The sequence below is a fragment of the Bubalus kerabau genome, chromosome 10, assembly GCF_029407905.1.
Source record: "Bubalus kerabau isolate K-KA32 ecotype Philippines breed swamp buffalo chromosome 10, PCC_UOA_SB_1v2, whole genome shotgun sequence".
In the NCBI taxonomy this organism is placed as follows: domain Eukaryota; kingdom Metazoa; phylum Chordata; class Mammalia; order Artiodactyla; family Bovidae; genus Bubalus; species Bubalus kerabau.
Window position 1 is genome coordinate 82,239,274 of NC_073633.1, and position 26,111 is coordinate 82,265,384.

The 26,111-nt window shown below is 44.2% G+C and overlaps 1 long non-coding RNA gene across 1 annotated transcript in view; it reads left to right on the forward strand.

Moving 5' to 3' along the window:
• Positions 1-26,111, forward strand: part of LOC129621680 (uncharacterized) — a 96,327-nt gene that overhangs the window by 14,120 nt on the left and 56,096 nt on the right. The window contains exon 2 of the long non-coding RNA XR_008699607.1: positions 18,564-18,747. This is a non-coding gene — a long non-coding RNA (uncharacterized LOC129621680). The remainder of the gene's footprint in view (positions 1-18,563; positions 18,748-26,111) is intronic.

Consider the following 26,111-nt stretch of genomic DNA (forward strand, 5'->3'; position numbering starts at 1 on the left):
CGTCTGAGTCTTTATGACTCAGCTCAGGCCAGCATCAACTGGTTTGTTTATTTCCTTCCTGTTTTTGGCTGTGGGAGGCTTGCAGGAGGCCTGCACTGTATGCCAGGGGACAGAGGGGCTCTAAGTGCCTGGTTGGGGGGACCAGCTCAGTCATTGGCCTGTCACTGCCTGGGCCTAGCTAGCCATTGGTGCCCAAACAATAATAGTAATGATAATGACAGTGTTAATCACAAGAGCTACGCTGGACTGAGGCTTCTGCTCTGTGAAGGAAGGAATGTTGGCTCATCTCTAAGGTTTTTCCCACTTTGAAAGACATGTGGTTAGAACCAGGAGGGAGGAAATAAGGCAAAGCAATCGTGTAACCCAGGTTGGAGGAGAATTTGGGGAAAGGAAAGCACCATGGTGAAGCCACTCTAGCTTGAATGAAGGTCAAGGTGCTGCTGAGACCACAGCCACGAGACACAGAAATGTTGCTAATTGTGGATAAGTTTGCCTAAAGAACAAGCAATGAACCCAGACCCAGGCAGTTGGAGCTACGATTCCCAGCTAATACTTCCCAGCGTTGAGCAGGTCACTTGACTTCTCTGGACTAGTTTTCTACCCGATAAAGTGAAGGGACAGGCCTAGATAATCCCCTTATGTTGTTGCGGTTTAGTTGCTAAGTCACGTCTGACTCTTTGTGACCGCATGGTCTGTCACCCGCCAGGCTTCTCTGTCGGCGGGCTTTCCCAGTCAAGAATACTGGAGTGGGTTGCCATTTTCTTCTCCAGGGAATCATCCTGACCCAGGGATCGAACCTGCTTCTCCTGTACTGGCAGGTGGGTTACTTAACCTCTGAGCCACCAGAGAAGCCCCTTATAGCACTGTATCATACTGGATTGGCCAAAAGATTCTTTCAAGTTTTTCACAAGGTGTTATGGAAAAACTCAAATGAACTTTTGGGCCAACCAATAGGTTTCTGATTCTGAGAACTCAAATAGTCAGGGGTAAACGTTAATTGTCCTGGTTTTATCTGACAGGCACCTGTGGGATCTCCCAGAAAAGAAACATTTGCCAGTCTCTTGGTATCACACAGGTTTCTCTCTCTGGTGGAACCCGGGTCTCCAAGGTGGAGGTTGGTGGGGGTGGGTGTTGAAAAGAAGCATCCTATTGCTCAATTATGCATTTATTATCACGTCCCTCCCTCCCTCTGAGTTGGTGGTTGCCAATCAGTAGCTGTTTCATTGGATCATGCATCCAGGTTCTGGAATTTCCTGAGCACCACTTCACCTGAAGAGCAGCCCCTGCGTCTCTTTGGGCAGTAAGGAGGCTTCCTCTCCAGCCTCACACTGGCCCACTATCTTTCATCCTGCCGAGCCTCCTCCTGGCTGCACTCATTTCTCCCTGTGCCCGGGTTTATTCAGCTGTGTTCTCCTCTGCTCCGCAGGCTATCTGTCACAGGAGGCTGTCACAGCCCAATTGGAATTCACTTGATCTTTCCTTCTGCCCTGTTCGCTGAGCAAACGTGTGCATTTGGCATTTCAGCCATGGAGATTCTCTGACACCACTTTGCTCTTGCCTAAAATGGAAACTTCAGAGGTTTTGCAGAAAAATTCCACATTCTCCTGCAACCTAAAACCAACAGCTCTTTGTTGAATATTTACCGTATGCTGAGTGCTGTCATGCCCTCAAGAAACTTATGATGTTCTTGGAGAAATGAAACAGACACGTGAAACAATTTGAGAACAGCAAAGCGCAATAATGTTGTCAGCGTTATTGCTTTGGTGCTGAAATATGTGTTACAATAGTAGCCCCACAAACACTAGTAGTAAATGCTGACATACACCCAGTGCTTATGCACATCTTGCTTAAACCTCGTAACAAGCCATTGAGTTGGGTATTATTGTCCCCATTTTATACATCAGCAAACTGAGTCAGAGAATTGAGTTGGCCTGCTGTCTTATGCAAGATAAGGCAACCCAACTCTTTTCAACTCCAAAGTGTGTGTGTTTAAAACCCCGACTCTATGTGCGGCAACTGCTCTCTCTGTAAGCTCCATGAAGGTGGAGTCTAGCTGTTTTGCTTATGGCTGTTTTCCAGAGCCACTTTCTCAGTGCTTACCACAGTAAATACTCAACTAAAAATATAGATGTATATTGTGTATTACACCTCTTATGGACAGAGTGACCTATAGGAACAGGTAGATAAAATGGTCTGTTTTCTGGAGTCAGAGGTGGAAGGAATGTTGAGGAGTGTGGAGGATTATGAAGCTCAGCCATCCTCACAGCCAGGCGGGTGGGCTTGATGACAAAAGAGAGGGGGAAGAGAAAGTAAGACAAAACAAAAGAAAAACACACAAAACTAACAGAGCAGAAACACAACAACACTGCTCTTATTTTGGGGCCTTAAGTCCAGCTCTCATGCGCTCCCTATCCCCACACACTTCCCTGTGCGCACACAGGTCCTCCCTGTGATGTGGGGTCAGCCTGCGTTGTTCCACTTACATCTGAGTCTCACAGAACAGTGGGTATCAGGAGGGTGGGTGCTGGCTTTATCCTAGTTTGTATCCCCCAAGTCGGGTTGGTTCCTCAGAGCATATTTTTGCTGAAATGAATTGAAATTAGAATGTGTCCCATGCAGCTCAGTTTTTTTTTAAGCCTTTTTTCCCTTCTTCTTCTTCTTTTTTTTTAATGTATATGTTCTGGAAAGTAGCCATGATATAGGAAGAAAGAACAGTAGGGCAATCCCTTGGTAGTTATAAGGGGAAATGAATGTGGTGGCATTTTTTTTTTTTTCTTAAGCCCTGGGTCTGATCTGTCCCAGATTGAATTCCCAATCTTAGAAGGAAAGAGAAATGAAGCTGCATCTTCTCATCCAGTCAGCCTGAAGGGTCTGCCTCAAAGAGGATTGAGGGGGAAATTCTCAATTTTGTTGGTTTGTTCTGCTGGGTCCTTCTCCCCAGGACACTGTTTAGTGCACCTAGTGAAGTGGAAAATGAAGAACAGGTGGGCAATCAGCTGTGAAAGGCTTTAATGGACCCAGCACCCCTTTGGGAATGAGGCAAGGCTCTTGCTGGTGCTCAGGACCAACTCTCTTCCAGTTCAGTGGGCTTTGTTTTCATAATGGGAATTTAACTCCCTGAGGTGGCCCCGAATGGAGCGGTATCACTGCCGTCAGCAGCAGTGGGGCTTCAACATCTGGAAAGAGAACTGAGGTCCCTGTCCCAGGAGGGGTCCCTTGGCTCCTTGGGTGCTTTGGAAATCTTGAACTTCCTGGGTGGCCAGCAGAGTGGGTCACATGACCCTGCAAACAGAGTGATGCAACGATTGCCTGGGTCTTCCAAGCAGTGGAACAGAGACCGTTTCTGAAGTGGAGAGACTGTGAGCTGGTATGGATCCAGTCCTCAGGGGCTTGGGATCACCACTGATATATCTGTGGGGCCAGTTTGGTGGACAGGCCTCCTTGAGGCTTTTAAGCTCCCTGGAGTGTTCTATAAAGCAGTGGTCCACAAAGGTTTTGGCACCAGGGACCGTTTTCATGGAAGACAGTTTTTTCCATCAACTGGGGCAGGTGTGGAGATGGTTTCAGGATGATTCAGGCACATCACGTTTATTGTGAACTTTATTTCTACTATTTTACGTTGTTCCACCTAGATCACCTGGCGTTAGATCCTGGAGGTTGGGGACCCTTGCTAAAGAGAACAAGGCCATGGATTTGGGCTGGGTGGATGGGAGTGGCTGTCCACCTAGTAATAGTAACGAGGAAGGGCAGGAGTAAGGGCAGGTGTTTGTTCTGTGCTTACTATACTTCCAGACCCTGGGTTAAGGACCTTACTTAGACATGTGTGAGAGCGATGCCTTCACTTCCTAACCCCCCCAAAATTTAGTCTTTGCTCATTAGCTGCGAACTCTCCTGCCTTCTCAGGGTTCTCCTGGCTACTGAGCTTTGGGAGGCATGGAATCAGGGGAGTGGATATGGAGAAGGAGGACAGGAGAGGCAGGAGGGAAAGGAAAGGATGCTTCTTGTTGGGTCAGCTCCATGGAGAAGCCTGGTACTGGGTACAGTGTAGAAGGAAAACAAAATGAAGGAAGAGAAACAGCTAGTTAAGACAACCTGTTGCTGACCTTTGTAAGTCGGGACCCAATAAGGATTCCCTCTGCCCGGTGTCACTGGAGCCAACAGAACAGACTGAGTTCAGTTCAGAAGTGAAGGAAAGCCTTATTCTCCAATCCAAGAATGGAGCAGCATAACCTTGAGCTCTAGACCAGAGGTCCTCAAGATCTAGGATCTAATGCCTGAGGATCTGAGGTGGAGGATGTAATAATAATAGAAATAAAGTGCACAATAAATGAAATGAGTTTGAATCATCCTGAAACCATCTGCCCTACCTGCCTCGGTGTGTGGAAAAATTCTTGCATGAAACCTTTGGTCCCTGGTGCCAAAAGGTTGAGCTGCCCTAGACCACACATGCTGTCCCCAAAGACCCTGGGCAGGGCTGCTCATCAGTATGGAGGGAGCCAAGTTCTCCCGGGATTCCGTGCAGCTGGGCGGCTCAGGTTACAGCTTGTGGTGTGGAAGCAGCGTCTGTACACAGCCTGCGCCTCATCTTGAAGTGTCAGCTGCGCGGCTTCCGTACACGGTCGGTGGAGCTGAGGTGTCAGCGCGGCCAGGTCACACCGCGAATTCTGGCCTCAAGTGCTGAGTGCGAGGCCTCTGCACACAGCACCTTCTGAGCAAGGGAAACTCAATGAAGAACCAAGGAGAAGGGGGGCAAATTTTAGACTTTATTACTCATGTTCTATTTTTATTTTCTAGGAATTGTTAGCTTTAACCGCGACAAACCTATGCAACAAGCATGGGATGGGAGGAATGAAAAGCAGCAGGAAAAAAAAAAACCTTTGTGGGTTGGGTGTTAGGTGGGGTTGCTATATAAATACAGGACTCCACTTAAATTTTAATTTCAGATAAATAACAAATAATCTTTGACTATAATTGCAATCACTCACCTAGAGCCAGACATCCTGGAATGTGAAGTCAAGTGGGCCTTTGAAAGCATCACTAGGAACAAAGCTAGTGGAGGTGATGGAATTCCAGTTGAGCTATTTCAAACCCTGAAAGATGATGCTGTGAAAGTGCTGCACTCAATATGCCAGCAAATTTGGAAAACTCAACAGTGGCCACAGGATTGGAAAAGGTCAGTTTTCATTCCAATTCCAAAGAAAGGCAACGCCAAAGAATGCTCAAACTACCACACAATTGCACCATCTCACATGCTAGTAAAATAATGCTCCAAATTCTCCAAGCCAGGCTTCAGCAATATGTGAACCGTGAACTTCCAGATGTTCAAGCTGGTTTTAGAAAAGGCAGAGGAACCAGAGATCAAATTGCCAACATCTGCTGGATCATGGGAAAAAGCAAGAGAGTTCCAGAAAAACATTTATTTCTGCTTTATTGACTATACCAAAGCCTTTGACTGTGTGGATCACAATAAACTGTGGAAAATTCTGAAAGAGATGGGAATACCAGACCACCCGATCTGCCTCTTGAGAAATCTGTATGCAGGTCAGGAAGCAACAGTTAGAACTGGACATGGAACAACAGACTGGTTCCAAATAGGAAAAGGAGTACATCAAGGCTGTATATTGTCACCCTGCTTATTTATCTTATATGCAGAGTACATCATGAGAAACGCTGGGCTGAAAGAAGCACAAGCCGGAATCAAGATTGCCGGGAGAAATATCAATAACCTGAGATATGCAGATGACACCACCCTTATGGCAGAAAGTGAAGAGGAACTAAAAAGCCTCTTGATGAAAGTGAAAGTGGAGAGTGAAAAGTTGGCTTAAAGCTCAACATTCAGAAAAATAAGATCATGGCATCTGGTCCCATCACTTCATGGGAAATAGATGGGGAAACAGTGGAAACAGTGTCAGACTTTATTTTTTGGGGCTCCAAAATCACTGCTGATTGCAGTGATTGTAGCCATGAAATTAAAAGATGCTTATTCCTTGGAAGGAAAGTTATGACCAACCTAGATAGCATATTAAAAAGGAGAGACATTACTTTGCCATCAAAGGTCCATCTAGACAAGGCCATGGTTTTTCCAGTGGTCATGTATGGATGTGAGAGTTGGACTGTGAAGAAAGCTGAGCACTGAAGAATTGATGCTTTTGAACTGCGGAGTTGGAGAAGACTCTTGAGAGTCCTTTGGACTGCAAGGAGATCCAACCAGTTCATCCTAAAGGAGATCAGTCCTGGGTGTTCATTGGATGGACTGATGCTAAAGCTGAAACTCCAGTACTTTGGCCACCTCCTGCGAAGAGTTGACTCATTGGAAAAGACCTGATGCTGGGAAGGATTGGGGGCAGGAGGAGAAGGGGACAACAGAGGTTGAGATGGCTGGATGGCATCACTGACTCGATGGACATGAGTTTGAGTGAACTCCGGGAGTTGGTGATGGACAGGGAGGCCTGGCGTGCTATGATTCATGAGGTCGCAAAGAGTCAGACACAACTGAGCGACTGAACTGAACTGATGTCCCAAATATTGCATGGGAAATCACTGTACTGAAAAAGGGATTTGTTGTGTATCGTAAATTCAAGTTTAACTGGGCATCCCTTTCTCTTGTTTGTTTTGTTTTGCCAAATCTGTGAAGTCTAGTGTTAGGGAGAATTTTGGGAGATTTCTAGAGTTGAGATTCTAGAGTAGTAGTGGGTGAGAGGTAGGGGAATTGGACAGAAGAGGAAAATATTATTTTAAGAAATGTTGCTGTGGTTTATAAATTGAATCCCCTTCTATGTTCTTCAAGTGAATTGGATCCCCTTTTATGTTCTTTGAGTGCTGCTAGTAAGATTAGAAAACTTTATAGATTACATTTGGTTTTAGAAATGTCTTCAACTGTAACTCTGTGCAGACTCTGGGGGGTGTGAGATCCTGGCTTATATCCAGGATGCATAGACATTATCTCATATAACCCTCACAGTTGTGCAAGCTGGGAAGCATTTTCTTGCTTTAGAGATGAAGAACTTAAGGATCAGAGAGATTAAATAACTTTCTCAGGGTCACCCAGTAAGTCGTGGAACTGGGTTCCAAGCCTGAATTCATTTGACCTCCTGTGCTCTAAACCTGAAGTCTAAATAACCCACATCAAACTGAATCTCTACTTCCCAACAAGATGCTATTCAGATAAACATTTAAAAAAATACTTGAATGTAACATTAAATATGTGTAGAATAGACTCATGGATTTTCAGCATTCTGTTTTCAGTTGAAGAAACCATTATCTGAAGAAGATAAGGATTGCACAGGTAGTTAGTGGCAGAGCCAAGGTTAACACCTGGACCCACAGAGGGAACAGGGATCAAGAGCTCCAGGGAACAGCTGCAAAAGAGTAACATGAGTCAAATTGACCACCCCTTTATTGTCAGCTTCATCCTGCCTCAAGTTCACCCCACCTCTCCCCTCCTACCTCCTTCCCCACTCCAGGCTTTGAGCCATGTCCCATTTCTGTGTGTTCCTGCTCTGAGCCAGCTGTCATAATCCCTGCAAGGTGTTAGCTGATAACAGTCTGTGGGAGGATCATACACTGTTAGCAGTGGAGGATATTAAAGGCTGTAGAACTCTAAAAGCAAGTGTGTGCTGAGACAGACATCACAGGAGACGCCTGGAGGAGGGCCTGGCTACCAGGAGGCCTTGCAAGGTGGCACTGACCTTTGTGCATTCCCTGTGGTCTGGCGTGGTCTGTTTCCAGCTTTAACAGTTCAGACACTCTTTCTTCTTATGCCCCAACTTTGATTGGATGCAGCAATGATGACTTATAGTAACATAGCTCAAAGAGAACTATAACCCCCTCCAAAAAAGCCAATTTATTAATGTATAATAAGACACAAACCTGCTAAGCTGACTTTAGCCTGACCAGTGCCTTCTCTCGAATAGGGTGAGAAGCTTCATGGAGAATCAAGATAGGGCTGGTTGTTCAAGGCTCCTAGAACTGCACAGGGGAGACTACAGAATGACCAGAGCTCAATGGCATTGAGTGTGAAAGTCTGAGGCACAATGGCTAGGCACATCCTCTTATCAGAAGGGGTAGTGCCAGGACAAGGCGGGCATCAGACAAGGTCTAGGAAGAAAATACTAACAGCATTCTCAAAAGGGAATAGTAATTTGAGAGTGTGAAGAAGGGACTGTTCTTTTCAAGCATATTTCAAAACCAACAAGGGATGATGAATCACCCCTAGTCTGTCTCCAGTCTGGCAACTCTGGAAGTAATGACCACCTCCAGTGGTGTTTTCCACTGCTTCCTTTTTGGAAGCAGTTACCAGAACCTGGAGAGAGCTGTACCTGCAGCTCTAAGGGGAGCATTTCCACATGATCCATGGCCTTTGATGAAGGAAGAGAGTCCCTGCCAAAACAGTCTCGTGGGGAGGGAACTGGAAGAAGAAATACTCCTGCCCATCTCTCCTGTGGCCTTCTGATCCCACACATGGCCTCCAGTTGGCTGAACACAATTGGAAGACAAAAGGCTCGACAAAGACCAGCTTTTTAGATCACAGAGTGAGGCAGAGAAGGCAGAGAGTGGATCTTGACGGGTGGACAGTGAGCCTGGCACAAGGCCTGTGAGCGTTGTGCCTCTTCATTCCCATGCTTCTTTGTCAGACCACTTTGCTTCTACTTGAGACATTTCAGGGTAATTCCTTGGATCTGGCTACACAGGGGGCTTCCTGCTCATTTTCTTTCTTTAAGGTGACTCTGGGCATCTCTATCTGATCAGTTTAGGGATGAATTCACTTATATAATCTTATCATCTTATTTTCTTCATTGTCTCATGGTTTTTAGGGCCAGGGTGGGAGCTTCCATAAGCCAATGTAATTCAGCCTTATTGGATAGCAGAATTAAGAGCAGAGGGAACTCAAGAGCAGGCCAGGGCTTTCTCCAGTACTCTTGGCATCACCTTTACCAGGAGTGTTTGTGTTTTAAAAGAGATTCTTAAACAAATGAAATTTAAGACCCAAAGCAATGTCTCTCAAGTGGCATGAAAGAAAGTGAAAGTCATGTCTGACTCTTTGTCATCCCATGGGTTGTAGCCTGCCAGGCTCCTCTGTCCATGGAATTTTCCACGCAAGAATACTGGAGTGGGTAATCCTTCCCCTTCTCCAGGGGATCTTCCCAACCCAGGAATAGAATCAAGGTCTCCCACATTGCGGGTGGATTTCTTACCATCTGAACCACCAGGGAAGCCCAAGAAAACTGGAGTCAGTAGCCATTTCCTTCTCCAGGGGATCTTCCCAATCCCAGGGCATTGAACCCAGGTCTCCTGCATTGCAGGCAGATTCTTTACCAGCTGAACTACCAGGGAAGCAGTAGGGAGGTGTGGTGGACTGAAGATGGTCTCTCAAAGATGTACACATCCCATTATCCAGAATGTGTTGCCTTAAATGAGAACGTTCAAAAAGCTAATGGCATCCTGTCCCATCACTTCATGGCAAATAGATGGGGGAAAAGTGGAAACACTGACAGATTTTATTTTCTTGGGCTCCAAAATCACTGCAGACAGTGACTGCAGCTGTGAAATTAAAAGATGCTTGCTCCTTGGAAGGAAAGCTATGACAAGCCTAGACAGCATATTAAAAAGCAGGGACATGATTTTATCAACAAAGGCCTGTATAGTCAAAGCTATGGTTTTTCCAGTAGTCATGTATGGATGTGAGAGCTGGACTGTAAAGAAGGTTGAATGCTGAAGAATTCATGCTTTCAAACTGTGGTGCTGGAAAAGACTCTTGTGAGTCCCTTGGACAGCAAGGAGATCAAACCAATCAATCCCAAAGGATATCAACCATGAATATTCATTGAAAGGACTGATGCTGAAGCTGAATATTCCAATATTTTGGCCACGTATGTGAAGAGCCGACTCATTGGAAAAGAGTCTGATGCTAGGAAAGATTGAGGACAGGAGGAGAAAGGTGACAGAGGATGAGGTGGTTGGATGGCATCACTGACTCAATGGATGTGAGTTTGAGCAAACATAGGGAGGTAGTGAAGGACAGAGTAGCCTGGCGTGCTGCAGTCCATGGGGTCGCAAAGAGCTGAATGTGACATAGTGACTGAACACCAACAATATGGGAACAGGGACTTTGCAGATGGATTAAATTAAGGATCATGAGCTGTGGTGATCAGCTCAGCTTATCCACGTAGAGCCAATGGAATTACAAGTATCCATGTATAAAGGAGGCTAGAGGGTCACGAGCTGAGAGACGAGAGGTGGGATTGATGCACTTGAAAGACAGAAGGGAAGGGTCCACAAGCCAAGAAATTCAGGTGGCCTCTAGAATCCAGGAAAGGCAGAGCTTCTTGCCTCCAACCTCCAGAAGGAGCATGACCTTTGATTTTAGCCCCATGTGACCCATTTCAGACTCTGACCTCCAGAACTGTAAGAGAATAAGTTTGAGCTGTTTTAAGCCACTAAATTTGTGTAATTTATAACAGAATCAGAAAACTAACACAGAGGATATCTGGGGGTAGAGGTTCCTTTCCAACACCCTTTGATCACAGGCTACACTAAGACCGCTTAGGGTCGCTTTTTCGCCAACCAGAGTTGGGTCTCTACACAGACACCAATGGACTGGAATCCTGAGCATAAAGGTCACCTTGGTTATCTGTCCCATAACATGCATAATTGATGCTAAAGTGAGCTTCCACTCCGATAATCGTGTTCCCAGACCTTGTCCTTCACTGCTCACCAGGCCAGGGATAGTTGGGGTCCTCCCTTCCCCAAGACCTTGAGTTGAGAGCATGGCATTTTCAGAAAGACAAGTAAGAGAGGCAGGCAGAGGTGGCCAGGAGGTCTCTCCAGGCAGGGATGATTGGTGAAAAAATTAAGGAGTGACACAAAGGACCCCTTTCCTCTTGGCACTCTACTGCAAAAACAGTCCAAGGAAAGGGATTTGAATCTGCTTTGAACTAGAACATTTTGGGGAAAAAAATCTACAATGTGGACTTCATGTCACTGAGCAGATGTTTTAGTTATATTCTCCACCCCTGCAGTGACCCCAACCGGCTCTCAGGAAGAGGTCTTTCTCTGAAAAGCTGTTTTCTTTCTTCTTCAATTAAGTCACATACACTAAATGGGAATGAAGAGGACATCACTTAAAATGTGTCTTTAGAATGAAATGGAATAAGAAAAGGCTCAAATCCGTTTGAGAGATGGCCTCTTCTATCAGAAATCAATACAGCCCTGCTTTCTACAGTGTGCCAGCTCATAACGTGAAAACTGCTCAAACTCTCAATTTAACATTTTCAAAGGTGATATTAAATTCCAAGATTTTATATCTGTTATTGCCCATTTAGGTCCAAGTTATAAATCTGAATTCTCTCTCCAGCTTAGAATCTGACAGTGCTCGATAAAAACTTTTATAATCAGGTTCGATAAAGAATCACAAATCTCCATCTTGTGATTTTCAGCTTACAACAGTCTTTGTTAATAACATCTTTCTGCCTTGATGTTTGTCAATATTTGTCATTTTTTAAAAGGGATGAGATAGAAATACCGTAAGCTCTCACCTCTTGGACAAAAAAATGCTGTTAGTAAAGCATCATGAATAAGATGTTTTCATAATGGCAGTTATAAAGAATGATCATGAAAAGCCAGAAGGTGAAATCTTCAGTGACAACCATGGCCTGCTGCTGATGGCATTCATAGGGAAACAGAAGACAGGCCATCATCTGGAAGTCTTCAAAAAGACTTCCCTTTGCTCGTTAGCATTTATTCCAGTCCAGAAATGGGCGGTTGTTCACCTACTGTTCTAAATTGTCCTTAGGTTAGAAATAAAGCTTCCCTGGTGGCTCAGTAGGTAAAGAATTCACCTGCAATGCAGGAGACCTGGGTTCGATCCCTGGGTTAGGAAGATCCCCTGGAGAAGGAAACAGCTACACACTCCAGTATCCTGGCCTGGAGAGTTCCATGGACAGAGGAGCCTGGAAGGCTACAGTCCATGGGGTCGCAAAGAGTCAGACACGACTGCGTGACTTTCACTTCCATTTTTTCACTCCCAAGCCTGTTTTGAGTGAGCTCTTTTCTTCAGACACTTAAGAAAAAAGTTAATAAAAGATATTTTTATTCAAGCAAGTTGGACTTTGAGTTCTGTTTTCCTATCTGTAAAAAGAAACTAGAAACAATACTATATACATATATGTATACACACCTGTATATCCACACGTACATATATACACTATGTACTAAAATAATGACGATAAACCTGGGAATGTTAATCACCAAATTCAGGACAGTGTCCCCTCTGAGGAATAGGGAGGGGGATATGATGAGGAGGATACACAGAAAACTTCCGGTGAGTTTGCAATGTTTTATCTTTGCAAACTGTGTAATTTGCAAATTCTCAATATATATGGTCTATGCAGTTTTATTTGCATATATGCTATATTTTATACTTAAAACAAATTTTAAAGAGGGGTTTTGTTGTATGACAATTTTATGTGTCAACTTGACTGGATAAAGGAATGCCCAAATAGCTGGTAAACATTATTTCTGTGTGTCTGTGAGGGTGTTTCTTGGAGAGATTAGCATTTTATCGAGCAGATTGAGTGAAGCGGCTCTGCCTGCACCTCGTTGGGCAGGCGTCATCCAATCTGTTGAGGAACTGAATGAGCAAGAAAGCCAAGCAAGGGTGAATTCTGACTCTCTTCCTGATGTGGAATGTCCATTTTCTCCTGCCCTTGACATCAGAGCTCCAGGTTCTTGGGCCTTTGTACTCTGGAAATTTTAGCAGTGACCCCTGACTCTAAAACCTTTAGCCTAGGACTGGGAATTATACCTTTGGCCACCCTGATTCTTAAGTCTTTGAACTTGGACTGACTTATATCACTGGCTTTCCTGGTTCTCTGGCTTGCAGACAGTGGATTGTGGGATTTTCTTAGTCTCCATCACTATGTGAGCTAATTCTTTTAATAAATCTCTTCTCTCTCTCTCTCTCTCTCTCTTTCTTTCTGTCTGTCATCTATGTATATCCCATTGTTTCTGTTTCTCTGGAGAATCCTGACTAACACAGATTATGTCATCAGAGAAATAGAGATATGAAGAAACAGTCCAAATGCCATTCAAATTCAACATGGCCTTTTAACTCTGCCCACGGCTGCTCTCCCAAGTCTACAGTGAAGTGGGGACTAAGATACGCCAGTGACAGGCAAAATGGTGTGCTGTCTTGTACAAGCTAATGAAAGCTGATCAATTTTCAGAAATTTTGCAAGCCATCAAACACTTATTATTAAGAACTAAATTATGTAAGCTTACAATTAAACAAGTTATATTAAAAGCAATGGTAATAAATACATAAAGGATCACATCTTAACTATTTTGCTACATATACTTTTATCCTTGCTCTTGAAGTTATTTCTATCTATTGTATCTGTATGGTGGGGACACTATATAATGCATATCTCTTTACAACTCTGTAGTCAGTGACATCATGTTGGTCAGCTTGAAACAGGCCAAGATGGGAGTATGCACACCACAGAAAATGGCAAATGCTGCTGACTGTGGCTCCTGCTCCCCAAACTCCACACACAAGACAGCCTGCTGTTAAACCTTTACCAGCACGCCTCTGGGCAGAACCCAACTTTCTCAGCTGCTTCTGAACTCTCCCTTGGTTCTGAACATTCTAACTGCTCAATCACCATGAAAAACTCACCGTGCCACTAGGTATGTGGCTGTGTAGATTCTGGAGATATTAGGCAGAATTTTCAGGAAAGAAATGATCTGTTTTCTTCTATACACCCCCAGACCCCAAATTAGCAACTGTCAGTGTCCCTGATTGTCCCCTGCAGGGGTGTATTTGTGTGTTGGGATATTCCAATCCCAGATGGCACATGATTGGCCAGAGGCCTCTGGTTATCCCTTTGACTATCCCTGCTCTAGTCTCTTTCTCTTTTCAGTCCTGACTTGCCTTTAGCTGGTGACTCCCTGGAGGCCTGTGACCTTGATTTATATAACATGATGAAGGGGCAAAGGGGTGGGACACTGGCCTGAAGAAACTTGGGGAAGTATAGGCTTGAGCAACTGCCTGCTTGGCTGTGTCCCTGCTGCTGGCAGCTCCTGGGGATTTGGAGTTGAGCAGAGCTGCTTGATAAACTATTGCCCTGCCCCTCATCCACTCCTTCCATGACCTTGAACAATGCCTGGGCCTGGGGCTTCAGCCACCCGAGCACTAGTGAGAGTCAAAGAACAAAAACTAATACAGTTATGTAAAGTTTAAAAATAAAATAAAATTAAAAAAAAAAATAAAGGAGGTAGGAGGAGGTCAGAGGGATGCTGCGAAGAACAGTCAAAAATAGAGGTTATCTCTTGAAGTATATCTTGATTTTTTTTTCTCTCTCCCTCAGTTCTTCTCCAAGCCATTTTGAAAATAAACTCCACGAAAGAAGGAAAACAATCTAACTATCCATTAATAGGGGACAGATTAAGTATATTCTATCTTAAGAAGGAAAATCATTTATCAGTTAAAAATCACCTTTCTTTTTGACTGTTGTGTCCATATAATACTTGTTAGAAATGTAACATTCGAAGAAACAAAACGAAACAATTATAAGTATGTTGTAGAGATTACATGGCACATGAAAAACCTAACTTCTATTATTTAGCATTGTATTTCAAAAGAAAAGCAGAACTGTTTTAGGTGGAACTAACTGTCCTACTTGTGGTTTAGGATAAAATTTCCAGTGACAGAAAGTAGATCCAAAAAGTGCTATAACTCAAACAATTTGGATGGAAGAGAAGATAATGTACTCCAGAAAATGGTGAGATGACTCAAAAAGTGGCTCTGGGGAAGATAGAGACGCTAATGTGAAAGAGACATGGGAAGATTTTGAATACATTATGTCATGAAATGTAAGAGCGGAAGAAAGTTGTATTTCTACCTTAGTGTGTTGTTTTATGCAGTACGTGATTTTAAAGATGTATGTGCAACTAAACCAATATAGAGTTTAAGTTAAAAATCATGGTTTAGAAAACCAATAACATGGGGAAAAGGTCAAGGCAGTGATAAATCAGTATAAAAATTCTTGGTCTATAAAACTACCCAACTGTAAATACAAATACACATGAAAGAAAATAAATGTATATAGATCCTGAAGGAAAATCACTGAAAAGAATCTGTGGTTATATTCATATGTAAGATTACAGGTGACTTTTGTTTTTTTTCTGTATACGTTTTCAGTTTCCAAACTTTACACTATGAATAGTCATTACTTTTACAACAAAAAGAACCTTATTTTAAGACCAGTATGATAAAACATTTGCTGATAGTGCCTGCCTTCACTGTACACTGTGGATCCTTCTAAGTACACTAGTGTGGAGTAGAATTGAAATATTAGCTAAATTTTATTGAGTGTGACTCATGTACTTGGAACTGTACTAAGCACTTTATTATTATAGTGGGTTATTTATGTAATTACCACCCCATCCCTATGAAATTGGCATGAATGATTTCATAGGTGAGGTAACGAAGGATCAGAGTGACTTGGTTCTTTGCCTAAGTCACACAGCTAGTGAGTGGAGGTGCTGGCATTTAACCCAGATAGACTGACTCCAGAGGCCACATTCTCAGTCCTGTGCTGCCTCCTACCACCCTAGTACAGATCTGGCAGGATTTCAGAAGTTGTTATGGGCCAGATTATGGGAGAATTACTACTAGCCAAGTGTCCTGAGCATTTCTTCTTGGCTTTACATACACTTAATGGAGTTGGAAATTGTAATGGAGTTATGCACGTTTCTTACCTGGGACTGTCATGTTTGCACGAGTAAAGGAATGGGATGAATTTGTTGGGTAACATGTTCCCACCCACTTCATTAGGCAGGAAGACTTCTAAAGTAATGAAACAATTGAGTGTGCTGTTTTAAACAGTGTCTGTAAGGATGTTTGTGGGGCTACTTAGGTGACAGGGAAGAGACATAGAGGACTGACCAGACCAGTGGTGAAGCACCAAGATAGGAGCTTTAAGTAAGGGCAGCAGAACTGGGAAGCAGAAGGAGGCTGGGAGAGTGGACAAGGAGCAGCTTTGCCCAGCAAAAGAAAGGGAATTAACATTTGCTGAGCATATACTGTATGCTGGGCATTCACGTTTGCTCTTTCATTCCATCCTCCCAAAAGCCCTATTTGGTAGGGATCGTTACCTCCGCCTGCCAGCTGGAGAAGAGGAGGCTCAGACAGTTGAACCTGCCCAGGAAAGAACCAGTAAAAATGTTAGGTGTGTGCTAAGTTGCTTTAGTCATGTCTGACTCTTTGTGACCCCACGGATGGAAGCCCATCAGGCTTCTCTGTCCTTGGGATTCTCCAGGCAAGGTTCTTTACTGGTTATTGAGCGGTAAAGCCAAGTCTTGAATACTGGTCTTCCTGTCTCCAAAGTGTTTTCATTTCTATCAGTCAGTATTCCAACAGGAAATGTTCAAATGGAGTTACTGAGGAAAGTTTAACAAAGGAGCTGCTTATAAAGCTGTGGGCAGGTGATGGGGTTCAGGACAAGCTACCCTAAAATATGGCACCTTAGCATTTTGAAGTCCTACCTGAAAGGTACTCTTCATGTACCAGGAGGAATATTTTTATCACTAGAGATGGGAATTGGGGCTAAGAAATCTATACCAAAACTCTCGTTAAACTAGCCCTTACTTCCCAGTTACTTCTTCACTATTTACTACCCCAAGCCCAAATCCCTATGCTTTGTCAAATCTTGAAAAATTTACTGTTTCTTGATCTAAAAGGTTATAAAAGCTTCCTGCTCTATTCACTCCTTCAGGTCTTCATCCTCTTGTGACGACTCCCAGGTACATGTAAAAATTTAATAAAATTTCTATGCTTTTTCTCTTCATCTGTCTTTGTCAATTTAATTTTCAGAGTCACCCTGAGAGGGTCCCAGAGGAGGCTTTCTTCCCCTGCACAGGGTTAAGGAAAACTAATATGCATGGCCCAGTATCTGTGAGCTAGTAGGGAGTCATAGTAGGGAGTAGTAGGGAGTCATTACTGCACCTAAAGCTGAAAGGCCTTAAGGTGGAAGAGGGTGAGCCAGCTTCAGACCTAGAGACAGGAGAGCCGCCTGACGGGAGCTGCCACCTTTGGTAGAGGCTCAGCCAACCTGTGGTCCTGCAGGTCTCCTGATGGTATCTCCTGTTGACCTAACACAATTGGGAAATCAGAGGCCGAGGGAGTCAAACGTAGCTGCACCTAGAAGCCAGTCACCTGGTGACAGACAGAGGGTGGAAAAGGCTGGAGAGTAGATCTGAGGTGGGCAGGCCAATGCAAAATGTCTTGCGTCCTTTTTAGGCATAAGTAGTCTGCTATGTTAGTATTATTTCTTCAAAAACCTCCCCACTATATGTATCAAAGGGCACTAACAAAAGGATGAAAAAGGAGTCCACAAAATGGAAGAAGATATTTTCAACTCATATATTTGATAAAGGACTAATATCCAGAATATATAAAAAAACTTTGAAAATGCAACAACAAAGGTGCAATTCAGAAATGGTAAATGGCCCATAAGCACATAAAAAGATGCTAATGTCAGTAATTAGAGAAATGCAAATCCAAACCACAATGTGATACTACTTTACACTCATTGGGACATCTGTTATAGACACAAACAACAAAACAAAACAAAAACTCCAAAGATAATGTGTCAATGAGGATGTGGAGAAATTGGAACCCTTGTGCTGGTGGGAATATAAACTAATGGAGATGTGGTGGAAAATAATTTGATGATTCTTTAAAAAGTTAAACACAGAACTACTATATGATCCAGCAATTCCACTTCTAGGTATATACCCAAAGAAATCAAAAGCCAGGACTTGAACATATGTTTGTATACTAATATTCACATATTATTCATTATTCACAATAGCCAAAAGGTAGAAACAACCCACCTGTCCATCAACAGATGAAAGAATAAAAAAAAAAAGGGATGCATACATACAATGAAATATTATTCACTCATAAAGAGGAATGAAATTCTAATGCATGCCACAGCATGTATGATAAGTGAAAACATTATGCTAAGTGAAATAAGCCTGACACAAAAGGACAAATATTGTGTGATTCTACTTACGTGAGATACCCAGAACAGACAAATTCATAGAGACCATCAGTAGAATAGAGATGCCCAAGGGCCGGGGGAAGAGGGAATGTGAAATGATTGTTTAGTGGGAATTTCAGTTTGGGATGATGACAAAATCCCGGAAAAGGATAATGGTGATGTTGCACAACAGCGTGAATGTACATAATGCCACTGAATGTACACTTTAAAATGGTTAAACTTTGTGTTGCATAAAAATTTTACCCTCCCTTCCCCCTCAGCACACAGGCTTTCACATCTGCCCAAATCAGAACCCACAAAGTGCCAGAACCCTTAGGTTTTTACCATGGGCTCTCAGGACTCTGAACTACCTCATCATTCATCATCAGATAAATAAAATTTCCTAGCCTGACTCAAAATTTTTCTAAGTCTAGTGGTATTTTTTGATAATGCAGTTTTATGAACTGATAGCCCTAGGGAAAGAGATGAATCCTAATTTTTTCTCTTTTTTCTTTTTAGTAATGAGATCCCCCAAGAACGGTTGCTGGCAGCCCACTACCGCTGTTGCTGGGGGCTGAGGGTTGAGTGGGTCTGAGTGCTTGCCTGTGAGCAATTCAGGGCCCCAAGAGATTCCCGAAGGAACTGCTGCTCTGAGGTTATTCATCTGATGGGAAGACGCTGGTGAGAAAAGACAACATTTCTGGTAAGGTTTGGCCTGAATCCTGCAAGAAGACATGACCTGGGAGGCAGGGGCGATGTTGACAAAAGTGGAATTTATGCATCCCCAGCTGCAAGGGTGGAGATGGGCAGGCCCCAGAGTCCCCAGGCCCTGTGGGCTGAGTAGAGTTTGTGGTCACGTGATCTGAGCAGTCACACAGACCCACCCTCAGAACAGCCACACCATTGGTTTAACGTTCTGTTGTTGCCATCTTGAAATTCATAATACTTTTTTTTGACAAGCGGCCTTGCATTTTTACTTTGCACTGGGATCTGCAGATCGTGTAGCCAGTCCCGCATGTAGGGCATCAGAAAAGAGAAATTTCACCTGAAGTTGCTGGGCCAAAAGGCCCCATGGGAAGGGAAAGGGACCTCCAAGGTGCAGGTCTGATGCAAGCAAGCATCACAGAGCAAGGCGCTGGAGCCTGGAGGTGCCAGCTTCTCCATCAAGCCCTTTAATGAGAAAGGTCTCACGGCAAACCCAGACTGGGGTGGGGGAAGGATTGGAGGTGGTGATCAGCCCCACTATCTGCCTGTCCAGGTCTGTTAATACTTGGTTTTCTCTTTGGCTTGGTCCTTGGGTCTTATTTCAACCCCACCCCAGACCTGTGGCCATTATTTGATAATAGAGCTTTCATAGCCAGCATTGATTGCTTGATCCCCTGGAGGAGGGCATGGCAACCCACTCCATTATTCTTGCCTGGAGAATCCCAAAGACAGAGAAGCCTGGCAGGCTTCTGTCCATGGGGTCGCGAAGAGTCAGACATGACTGTAGCGACTTAGCACACACCTGACATGCAATGGCAACCCCACTCCAGTACTCTTGCCTGGAAAATCCCACGGACGGAGGAGCCTGGTGGGCTGCAGTCCATGGGGTCGCTAGGAGTCGGACATGACTGAGCGACTTCACTTTCACTTTTCACTTTCATGCATTGGAGAAGGAAATGGCAACCCACTCCAGTGTTCTTGCCTGGAGAATCCCAGGGACGGGGGAGCCTGGTGGGCTTTCCGTCTCTGGGGTCGCACAGAGTCGGACATGACTGAAGTGACTTAGCAGCAGCAACATTTTTACTGGTTCTTTGAACTTCTTGTTTAATATCACTTTTATCTTCTATGTTTCATTCTTCTTGAGTCTTGTTTTGAATGTTGGTCTGTTTGCTCATGTTTTAATCCTTCTGCTTCAGGTAGTAGCGTGTGTGGGTTGCTGTTTTCCTTCTGCAGGAGTGACAGTGTCCTGTTTGGGAGCACACATCCCCCAGGAGCACTGGCTGCTTGTCTGGTGTTGTGTACAGGAAACTGTGCAGGCCAGGCCCGTGTCTGAGCCATCCCCCTGGGGGCTTCTCATGCCTTGTTGCTATTGTTGCTGTTGTTGTTGATTCCTGGAATCCCTGTTTTCCTCTGTAGTTGGTCTGGCCTTGATTTGGGAAAGAGAGCCAGCAGCCCTCCTGGTATGCCAGGTTGGCAGAGACTGGAATTCTCTTTCTGGCTCCCTTCTGTTTCTTGTGTAACCTCTCCAGGCTGGATCCTCCCTCACTTGTAGATGGGTAGAAACCTATTTTATTGCAAGTTGCTAGGTATGGATATTTCTCCATTTCAACTGGTCCATTTCAAGTCATTTGCAAAAGGCCTGTCAATCAAGCCCTCAATCAACTGTAATTGCCATTAAATTATAGGATCCAGATAACCTAGGCTTACAAGCAAGGTGTATGTGAGGGGAAGGCAGTCATTTCTGAAATTTTATTGGATGAATTTTCTTGCTGTCTGGTTGGCCAAAATGTCAGGGAATTATGCAGGAAAATGTTCTTTTTAAAGAGAGTATTTGGGAGTAAAAATATCATAATATCTATAATTTATTTCAAAATACTTCAGCATTAATTAAACAAGTTTAAAAACAAGAATTGTTAGTTCATGGTATTACATTCACAAGACCATATGTTGCAAGAATCATTCTTGTAGGGAAGTATGTTTCTATTTTATAATTGCATAGAGTCATACATATTATATAAATGCTATGATATGAATGTTTCTGTCTTGCCAAAAATCGTATATTGAAATCCTTAACCCCCAAATGATGGTACTATATGAGGAGGTGGGGCTTTGGGGAGGTGCTCAGATCATGAGGATAGAACCCTCATGAACAGGATTTGTGCTCTTATCAGAGACTCCAGAGACATCCCTGGCCCTTTCTACTGTGCAAGGACATAGTGAGAAGGTACCAGCTATGAACCAAGAAGTGGGCCCTCACCAGAACCTGACCATGCTGACACTCTGATCTTGGGTTTCCAGCTTCCAGAACTGTGAGAAATAAATTCCTGTTGTTATAAGCAACATTCCTTTGACAGACGAGAAAATGGACCTACTGACTTTGTGAATTTCCTGAAGCCACATAGAAGACGAGATCTTAATTCTCTTGGGCCTAGATCCAGGGCTCTTTCCAGCCTGCCCTACTCTGTCAGGAGTCAGAAAGGAGTGCAGGCTGACCTGCTCTCCTCAGAAACTTGCCTGCAGAGCCACAAAGTCTTCTCTCACAGATTCTTCCCCTGTGTTGTTATTAGAACACACATTGCAGAAGGGGATTCAGAAGTTTCAAGTCAAACATCACAAAGTGGTTGTAATTGATGGATATCCATAACCCAGGATGGTGGGTGGCTGTCCTTTTGTTTATTCTTTCTAGTCTTTTAAGGCAATGGCCCCCCACTACAGTACTCTTGCCTGGAAAATCCCATGGACGGAGGAGCCTGGTAGGCTGCAGTCCATGGGGTTGTGAAGAGTCGGACACGACTGAGCGACTTCACTGTCACTTTTCACTTTCATGCATTGGAGAAGGAAGTGGCAACCCACTCCAGTGTTCTTGCCTGGAGAATCCCAGGGACGGGGGAGCCTGGTGGGCTGCCGTCTATGGGGTTGCACAGAGTCGAAAACGACTGAAGCGACGTAGCAGCAGCAGCAGCAGTCTTTTTAATATGTTATTTTATGTGTACTTGTTTAGATATACAACTAATATAGGTTCATTGAAGAACTATTTGAAGTTACAGGTAAGACAAAAACTTAAAAATGAAAATTCCCATAATCTCACTGTGACTAACATTTTAGGGATGTATTACTCATCTGTTGCTGCATAATAGATTACCCCAAAACTTAGTGGTTTAAAACAAAAGATGTTCATCATTTTGCAGTTTTTATGGGTCAGGAATTTGGGAGCAGCTTAGTTGAGCGGTTCTGGCTCAGGAGCTCTCATAAGGTTGGAACCATATGAATGAGATTAGCCTAGGGCTGGAGGATCTGATTCCAAGGTGACTCACTCACCAGTCTGTTGGCTGGAGGCCTTAGTTCCCCAGAACATGGATTCTCTGTAAGACTGCTTGAGTATCTTCACATCATGGCAACTGGCTTCTGCCCGAACAAGTGATCCAAGAGGAAGAGCCAAAAGGAGACTGCAGTATCATTTATGACCTAGTCTTGAAAGTCACACCCTGTCCCTTCCACCACACTCTTATTTGTTAGAAGAAAATCACTAAGTCAAGTCCATACTCAAGGGGAGAGGATTTAACTTCCAACTCTTGAAAGAAAAAGAATTTTTTTGGAAAAAGAACAAAGGACATATATTAAAAATATCACAGAGAAGCTCTAGTCATCACGAAGCAACTAAGCCTGTGCGCCACAACGATTGAGCCTGTGCTCTAGAATCTGGGAGCCGCCTGGGAGCTGTGACTACTGAGCTGGCGTGCTACAGCTGCTGAAGCCTGTATGTCTAGAGCCTGTGCTCCACAAGAGACGCTACCACAACCAGAAGCCCTCGAATGGCAATGGAGAATAGTCCCTGCTCACTGCAACCAGAGAGAGCCCATGCACAGCAGCAAAGACCCAATGCAACCAAAAAAATGTGTATAAAAATATGTGCATACAGCTGCCAATCTTGTTAGAAACAATTTCAGACATAGTAAATAAATAAATATATATATATATATATATACACCTGATATGGTATTGGTATGAATCACATGAGTTAATATAATTAAAGAACTTATATCTTGACTGTCACAGGATAAGCAGTATGTGTTAGCTTTTACCATGTCAGCAAGGTTATTTAAAAAATATATTAATGGCTTCTGAATACATTATTATATATACATTCTGTACTTTAATCCTATTATTAGACATTTAGGTCATTTATCATGTTTTTGTTATTGTGACACAATAAAAAATATCTGGTCTCCAAACACATTTGGAGTCAGAAATGTTGTGAGTAGAGAGACAGTTTTTTCTTTTAATTGCTAATACTAGTAATGCTGTGATAAACATCCTGGAAGCTAAATCTGTGAGCTGGGAATGGAACTGTCTGGAATGTATACACAAGTTTGCATGTATGATGCTACTTGTGGAGAAAGGGGCCCACAACTTTCATCATATTCTTAACAAGGTCCCTAATCGAAAGGGATGAAGAGCTAGGCTATGGTCCTCGTCCGTCCAGGTTCAGGTCTTGGAGGAAGGGATTGGAGACGTGGTCATCAAGGTCAGGAGCACAGACTCACACCAACCAAGCTCCTGGGGGAGTTTTGGAGACACCTTAATCACGTTAGCAGCGCATTCATGTATTGGATTTCACGGTAGTTTATTTCTAGGACAATATCTAGGTGACTAATCTGACCACCTTATTATTCTTGTTATGAGATCTAATACCTTGTAGTCTCAAGATCTGTGGTTCTTTGGTCCCTTGTATCTGGGCTGATTCCACTTGAGGGTTATGGCTCTTTTATTCTAGTAGGTATTTGCTATGAACTAAGTGTTCTATAATATTTGTGGAATAAATGGAAGTGTTGTGAAAAATGGAGATCTGTATGAGGAAATGCAAAGAGGAAGTGGCCTGAGTTTGTTATTTGATTGAGTTTTTATGATGCAGGCCTACAAGAAGCCCTAGAGAGGAGCTGGGGCCCCAGAATCTTGGTGGAAAAGGATGTGGTGGCAGGTGCTGCAGGGAGATGTTCTGAAGTGTGGGTTCCTGAAGAGCAGGCTGAGTGTGAGGGTGATGGGCTGATGTGTCAGATAAGGAGTGGAGGCGCCTAACATGTGGGGCCGGCTCCTACACTCATTGCACTCACCCCACCCCTGGGGTTACCACAGGACTCATCCTACCTGCTGCTGAGAACTTAGTGTTACACCGAGGGCCGCAGCCTGCTGGTGTGTCAGAAGCTCACTTCCCACAGGTGGTAGATTTTCTCTGAGTCTTCACAGCAGCAGCCGTCAGGAACTGGCCTTCTTCCAGGCCAGTGGCCCCTGGCTCATGTGGGCAGCTCACCCCCAGGTGGCCCTGCCAGCCCTGCCTCTGAGAGTGTGGCTCAACAAGCCTGAGATAGGGTTCAGGATTCGGCATTTCTAGTCCTGGTGGTTCACAGGCCACCTATGTTCATTCAGGTCCCCTGATAAAGAGCTATCAAGATGGGATGGAACACAGAAGAGATTCTGGTGGGGAAATGCCTGAGTGCAAGCCCAGGGAGGAGGTGAACTTGAGCTCCAATGCAGATCTGGCCCCTGGGAAGGAAAGGGATGGGCAGTAAAAAGACTTAGGGCAACAGTGACGTTCAGAGGAAACAGTGGCCACAAGACTGCTCTCATTTCAGATGCCAAACGCTCCCAAGACCACCCTCACATTTCAATAATGTGCTAGAAGGATTCATGCAGCTCACTGAAAGCTATCATACTGGTGTTTACAGTTTATTATGGGGAAAGGACACAGAGTAAAGTCAGCAAGGGAACAAGTACATAGAATGCAGTCCAGGGCAGTACCAGACTCTGAACGTCCATGGTCTTCTCCCCGTGGAGCCAGGGTGTGCTACTGTCCTTGCATTGATGTGTAACAATTTGCATGAAGTATTACAAACCAGGGAAACTCTGGTATTCAGAGGTTTTACTGGGGTCCAACACGTAGGCATGACTGACTGATTGTCCAGGTAGTTGTTCTCAGTCGTCAGGTCGACCGGTATCCCATGACCTGAAGCCCCGCCCTAAATCATACTATGGCTCTCTCTGTGGCCTGCCCTCACTGTAAGTCACACTGTCACTCAAGGCCCCAGGCAAATGGAGATTATCTCCTGGGAGCAAAGGGCAAAGGCCAGACCTCTTTGGGGTTAGATTTTTTACTGTACAGGTAGGAAGAGTCTCAGTACTGCAGCTCTGAAGGTTCAGGCAGGTGGACGGGAGTCCTCGAGCCAAAGATGCCCATTGGAGGACTTCTGGGGACCTGGGGGGAGCACCCCCACCTCCATACTCAGCATCAGCTGGGAGTAGGCCTGGGGAGTATGGTCTCAGAGTGAGTGTGGGCGTAGATTCGGGGGATCAGCAGCTGGGGCCTCCAGCCGGGCCTACTCCCTGTAAGAGGAGTGCTGAGTGGTGAATGTTATGGCTGTTCATGCCACCAGAGCTGACTGGGAAGGGGCAGTGGTGGGTGGGCTGGGGTGGAGTGACGTGAGATTCGCCACAGCCAGAATGACTCTCATGGCCCTTGGAGTTGACTGTTGATTTCTTCTTCTTAAACTCCACAAGCTGCTTGGGGAGGAAACCAGGTGGATGAAACTGAAATTACAGAGAAAGTGTGGCGTGCAGACCAAGCATGTGAAATCAGGAAGGGGGTGACTCAGAACTGGACACCTGTGCCGTGCGCGAGCGCATGTGTGTGTGTGTGTGTGTGTGTGTTTTCTGCCAGGTGCAGCTGGGCTTGCCCCTTATTCTGAAGCCTTGTTCCTACTTCCTCTTTGCTTTCATGTTGTCTTAGTCTGTTCCTCGCTGGCAGTCAGAACCCAGCCCCTGGGAGGGTGCACGATGTTTTTAATTGAAGAATGAGGATGAATCTTTGCACACTTAGAAAAGTTCCAGCTAGGGCCAAGCCCCCGCCAACAACAGCCTAAGGGCAGGGACAAGTGGCCTCTGCAGCCACACACATGACAAACCTCATCCCTGGAACACTGTGTCACTGGGGACATGACGCTAAGACATGGAGGCCAGAGCTCTGGGTCCTGTCCTAACTTTGCCATTGACTATTATTACTGCATTTCCCAGATTCTCAGACACCACTGATTATAAGATCCATCATCACTTTAATAACTGCTTTTATTGAGGGGGAAAGACACATGGTCACATCATAGGTACACAACAGTTCAAACACCTATCTTGATTCCATAACTATTCACATGTGAAAAATACAGTGCATCTTAAAAAATGACATTAAAAAAAGCGGAATTAAAAAAAACAGAGAGGAGACTTTTCTAATTCTGGTATTGAGATGTAAAACCAATACCCATATTTTAGAGTAATTTATTAATAGGCTTTTTAACCATGTGTCATTGCTATTTTTAT